The sequence below is a fragment of the Octopus bimaculoides genome, chromosome 4 (assembly GCF_001194135.2).
Source record: "Octopus bimaculoides isolate UCB-OBI-ISO-001 chromosome 4, ASM119413v2, whole genome shotgun sequence".
In the NCBI taxonomy this organism is placed as follows: domain Eukaryota; kingdom Metazoa; phylum Mollusca; class Cephalopoda; order Octopoda; family Octopodidae; genus Octopus; species Octopus bimaculoides.
Window position 1 is genome coordinate 18,789,400 of NC_068984.1, and position 6,013 is coordinate 18,795,412.

General features: G+C 38.6%; 1 protein-coding gene across 1 annotated transcript in view; it reads left to right on the forward strand.

Annotated features, from left to right (window-relative positions):
* Positions 1 to 6,013, forward strand: part of LOC106881343 (uncharacterized) — a 153,719-nt gene that overhangs the window by 3,550 nt on the left and 144,156 nt on the right. The window lies entirely within an intron of this gene.

A 6,013-nucleotide genomic window follows, 5' to 3' on the forward strand; every position in this document is an offset into this window, starting at 1 on the left:
CCTCCCTCCCTCCCTCCCTCTCTCCTACCAATATCAGAGGCTCTCTAATGGATCATAAGCACAGCCTTCTCTCATGATTTAGGGTTATCACAGCAAAGGCCTGTTATGGGCTCTTGGACACGTAATGCAGGAGCTTTAACCTGGTTTCTATGGAGTATAAGTGATTGAGATTACAATACCATCACCTCTACTGAATGGGGCACAGGTCCATTGCAGAGTTAACTTCCACCTATTGCTGGAACTCATTTACAGCTGGAACAATTTACTACTGGAGAAATGTAAAATGAAATGTTTTGTTCAAGAAGACAATACACTGCCCTATCTAGGAATCGAAACCATGATCTCATGATCATGGGTGCAACACCCAAACCACTAGGCCATGTGCCTTGGTCTCTTGTCTTAAAGATAAAAATCATTTTCAACATAAAGACTGCAAAAATCAGTTTAATGCATTTCTTTACACATTAGTCAATGATGCTGTCTTGTTTAGAGAACATCGTGGCTGGTTTATATATTTTCTCAGGGTCTTCTTTTTACCTTTTAATAAAAAAATAAAGGATATCACCCATGACAATTTATTTTGTTAGGGCCTTTGAGACTGAGGGGAGTGTGTGGCCTAGTGGTTGTACTCGTGATCACAAAATTGGGGTTTCAATTCCCAGACCAAACTGTGCTGTGTTCTTGAGCAAAACACTTCATTTCATGTTGCTCCAGTCCACCCTGCTGTAAATGAGTAACCCTGTTAAGGACTGGCATTTTTTTCAAGGGGTATGGTGTGATTTCAGTCACTTACGTACGATTATGACCCTTATGAGTTCTAGGACTCGAGACAGTACTTACTTATTTTGAGATTGTTTGGAGGAATGGAGAAAGATATCCAGAAAGTGGAGAGCTATCTTGAATGCTTGCAGCAGAGCAAATTCTTCTAAAGTCTATCAGGAACCAACTGGGTGACAGATTAAGTCTGTCTCCTCTAAACCCAGACTGAAAGAACCAGAATCTCATAAAATGTGACCACTCAATCATCTATTCTCCCTCTCAACTAAGAGGACTCATTAGTCTTGCTAGTTACAAGATCACCTCACAAGTGCTGGTACCATGGAAAGAAGTACCTAGTATACTCGATAAAGAAGTTAGCATTGGGAAGGGCAGCAAGCCATAGAAACCATGCTGAAACTAAGACACAATGTACTCATCTGACCTGAAGGATTCTGTCTAACCATCCAACCATGTCAGCATGAAAAGCTAGCATATAAATGATGATGATGACGATGATGATGATGACAATGGTGATAATCTCATCCAATACTCTCATAATTCTGATAATCCACCACCCTGGTTTATTACTTCATTTTATCAAACTTGAAAGCATGAATCACAAAAGTGACCTTAACAGGATTTGAACTCAGAATGCTGGTAGTCAGAACTACATGGCATTTTGTCCCCTGCTCTAACAACTGCCAATTGTTTTCTTCTATCTTCTTTAGTTTGTTTGATTGCTTTGATTATTAGAACTGAGAAACTAACTACCTTCACACATAAGTTTTTAGATTTTTAGAGAGGAAAAACTATAAGTTTGTTGTTGATGTTGTTGTTGTTTAGCCCCAGGTTAGCCTTGGTTGAGCAGACCTATCATCAAAAGCAATTTTAGCCATGACCATCTTGTCTTATTATTTTCAGTGCATCAAGGCGGCGAGCTGGCAGGAACGTTAGCATGTCGGGCGAAATGCTTAGCGGTATTTCGTCTGCTGTTACGTTCTGAGTTCAAATTCCGCGGAGGTCTACTTTGTCTTTCATCTTTTCGGGGTCGATAAATTAAGTACCAGTTACGCACTGGGGTCGATGTAATCGACTTAATCCCTTTGTCTGTTCTTGTTTGTCCCCTCTATGTTTAGCCCCTTGTGGGCAATAAAGAAATAAGAAACATTAGCATGCCAGGCAAAATGCTTAGCGATATTTCACCTGTCTTTACATTCTGAGTTCAAATTCCACCAAGGTCGACTTTGCATTTCATCCTTTTGGAGTCGATAAATTAATAGCAGTTGCATACTGGGGTCGATCTAATCAACTAGCCCCCTCCCCCAAAATTTCAGGCCTTGTGCCTAGAGTTGAAAATATTATTTTCAGTGTTACTATGACTACAATTATCCTGTTTTCAATCCATCCATCCATTATTGCATCCCCACTCGCTATTTCTGGGAAGGTCGTGGGGTGGCGGAGTAAAGTCCTCAGGCACCTCTTCCATAGGGTCCTGTCAGAAGTGTCTGTCATCATACTTCCCTGCTGGATTCCTAAGCACAACCAACTGAGTCCATGGATATTATCCAACCATTTTGTTCTTGATCTACTCCTACGTAGATCTCCTGCTCATTGTCTCAGCTTAAAGGATCTGTCTTGGATCCTTTCCTGAGAGATCCTGACCATATGTCCATAGTACTGTGAAGGTGCATGTCTTAGTGGTTAGAGTATTCACCCCATGATTGTAAGGTCATGAGTTCAATTCTAGCAACGCATTGTGTTCTTGAGAAGGTAGTCTAATACCTTATCCACTCAGTCTACTCACTTCATTACTGTACAAATGTACAGGCACTTTATTTCATGTTGCTCCAGTCCACTCAGCTGGCAAAAATGAGTAATACCTGTATTTCAAAGGGCCAGCCTTGTCACATTCTGTATCATACCAAATCCCCCTGGGAACTATGTTAAGGGTAAGCAAGTCTGTGGAGTGCTCAGCCACTTGCATGTTGATTTCATGAAAAGGCTGTCCCATTGATCAGATCAAGTGGAATCCTCTTCGCTGTAACTGATGGAGTGCCATAGTATTCAAGGTGTGACTTCTCAATGAAGAGAAGTAGTGGTTCCAATTTCTTTTAATTTTAAAAGATAATGTATGATTTGAGAGAGATTTGGCTATTATTTCTAGCATGTCATGCAGCTGCATGACATGCATGACAAAGGTTCTTGTGCTACCTCAATATTAATGATTCTAAGTGGATCAGAACCACAGGAAATTAAAGCCAGACAACAGAGAGCTTGTTGGAAAGGTAGCATTCTGAATTGAACATTTCATTGTATTAACTGTATTTGTAGGTAAATAAAATGCATTATACTTTTCCAAAAAAGTGTCTCAAAAAAACCCCCATTGGATCCCTATATGCAAAGGTGTACTGCCCATAAGATCTGAAACACTATAATCTTTTTTTCCTGAACATGTGCTGCTAAAACTGAAGTGCATCTGATATGCTGTGAATCTTTTATGCCACCAAATACTGTAGTTCAGTGCCTGTGGTATGGCCTAAGCTTGTGTCCCCGATCCTGTATGGTATCATCACATATTTCTGATTCTTTTTTATCTATCCTAGCTAAAACATTCTCCACCATCCTGCAGATTTTTACCCAAAATGCAAGCATGGAAGATAAATGTTAAATGATGATGATGATAATGATGACAACGACAACAATGACGATGACAACGATGATGAAGGTGGTTGTGGTGGTTGTGGTGGTGATAATGGCGATGATGTGATATCATCCATTTATACAGCCATCTCACCTACATCCAATATCACCAATGCTAAATTGCAGAGAGAGAGAGAGAGAGAGAGAGAGAGAGAGAGATATCTTGGATAAATGCACATGTATATATACCATGTGCATTTATCCTAGATATTACTGATTTTGTATACCTTCATCAAATTATTGCTATGAAGACATATATTTACTTGTATTTTTGAGGCTAACTGACCTTCTATTGATTTCTAACAAAGGCACAATACCTCAAATTAGGTCATGGAGTGATATCTTTAATAATGTTGATCCAGGACGTGACTAATATTCATTTTATTGATCCTGAAGGTTGAATGAAAAAGATGGCCTTGTTGGGATTTAAAATCACATAGAGAGGTATAACAAAATATTATAGGACATCCTTTTCCCACCACTCTACCAATTTTGTTTATTCATCACTGGCCTAATTAGTTCCAATATTGGTTTTGCCAATTTTGGCATAAGGCTAGTAATTTCAAGGGGAGGGGGTAAGTTGACCCCAGTGTTTCTAAAAGTACTTATTTCATGAAAGGCAAAGTTGATCTTGGCAGAATTTGAACTCAGAACATAAAGACAGATGAAATTCTGCCAGGCAATTTCATTGGTATGCTAACGATACTTCCATATTTTGTTTTTAAATAAAGGTACGATGTGATTTGAGTAAATCTGGCTGCTATTTCTTGCAGCTTGAGTAACCATGTAGAAGATCACTTGTTGGGCTCATGGATCATCTAGTATATAATAGTGTTCATATGCATTGCTGTAAAATAGACAGATACTTTTTATGGATGCGTATGTATGTGTGTGTGTATGTGTGTACATATATACCATGTGCATTTATCTGGCATATACGTAGCATGCTTTCTCACACTTCCTTTACTAGTCTTGAGTTATTGTTAAATAAAAGGCCTAAGACACCTCATTGATATATCTCATTTACAATGTTAACCATCTGCTAGGCCTGAAGCAATCAAATAGATTTAGATTTAAGCAAGCATTACTCCACTCAGTGAATTATCAAGGAGAGAACAGGCAGACTATTTCTATGAAGCTTGTCTAATCTAATCCACACATGTGTACACGTGTGTGTGTGTGTGTGTGTGTGTGTGTGAGTATAATTTATTATTTGAAGTAATACTTTCTTAAGTCTAAATCCATTTGATTCCTTCAAGCCTAGCAGAAGGTTAACATGGTAAATGTTATTGATGAGGTATCTTAAGCTGTTGGTTTAGCAACTACTGAAAACCAGGAAAGGTAGAGGACGGAAAGCAGGCCAGGCATATGGTAGATAAATGCATATGATGTATACGTGCATGTATGCGTGTATATACATATATTCTGGCATTAGGAAGGGCATCCAGCCATAAAAACCATGCTGAAACAGACTGTGATGCTTGGTGCATGCAGTTCTCCAGCTTGTCACCTGATGTCAAACTGTCCAACCCATACCAGCATGGAAAACGGATGTTAAATGATGATGATGATGATGATGATATGTGTATGTAAAAAGCACTGGTGATGGTACCACATAGAAAGCACCCAGTAAAGTGGCCGGCATTAGGAAAGATCATCCAGCTGTAGAAACCTTGCTGAAACAGACATTGGAACCTGGTGCAGCTCCTGCCAAACCGTCTAACCCATGCCAACATGAAAAATGGACGTTAAATGATGATGATGATGATGATGATGATGATGATGATGATGATGATGATGATGATGATGATGATGATTGATGATGATGATGATGATGATGGTGGTGGTGGTGGTGATATGACTATGTAGAAATGTATGTAATCTGTGTAATTATCCTTTCTAATTTTGAAATAAGGCAAGCAGTTTTGGGACAGAGAGAGAGTGTTAGTTGCTTATATTGACCAAATGTTGAACTGGTACTTATTTTATTGACTCCAAAAGGTTGAAAGGCAAAGTCGACCACAGCAGATTTGAATTCAGAATGTAAAGAGCCAGCAGAAACATCACTAAGCATTTTGTCTGAAATGCTAACGATCCTGCCAGCCTGCCACCTTATGTATCTATGTAATAATAGCATACAAACTATTGTATGTGCCGGGAGATGAACCATGAGTAAACAAGGAAGCATTTACATGGTAACCCAACCTGCTAGAAATAGCAGGTAAAATCACCATGAATCACTGGAAGTAACAGATATATATATATATATATATATATATATATAAAATCAAAAAAAGCAACACGGATTTTAAAGGTTATTGCAGTATGCACGTTTCATGCTATTCCATTACTTAAATAAATGGAGTAGCATGAAATGTGCGTACTGCAATAACCTTTAAAATCTGTGTTGCTTTTTTTGATTTTTGATCACCTTGTTTTTGGAATTGTTTGGATAATACCACACTATATTCTGGTGCCTAAACTTAAGTGCCACATTCAATTTTGAATATATATATATATATAGGCGTAGGAGTGGCTGTGTGGTAAGTAGCTT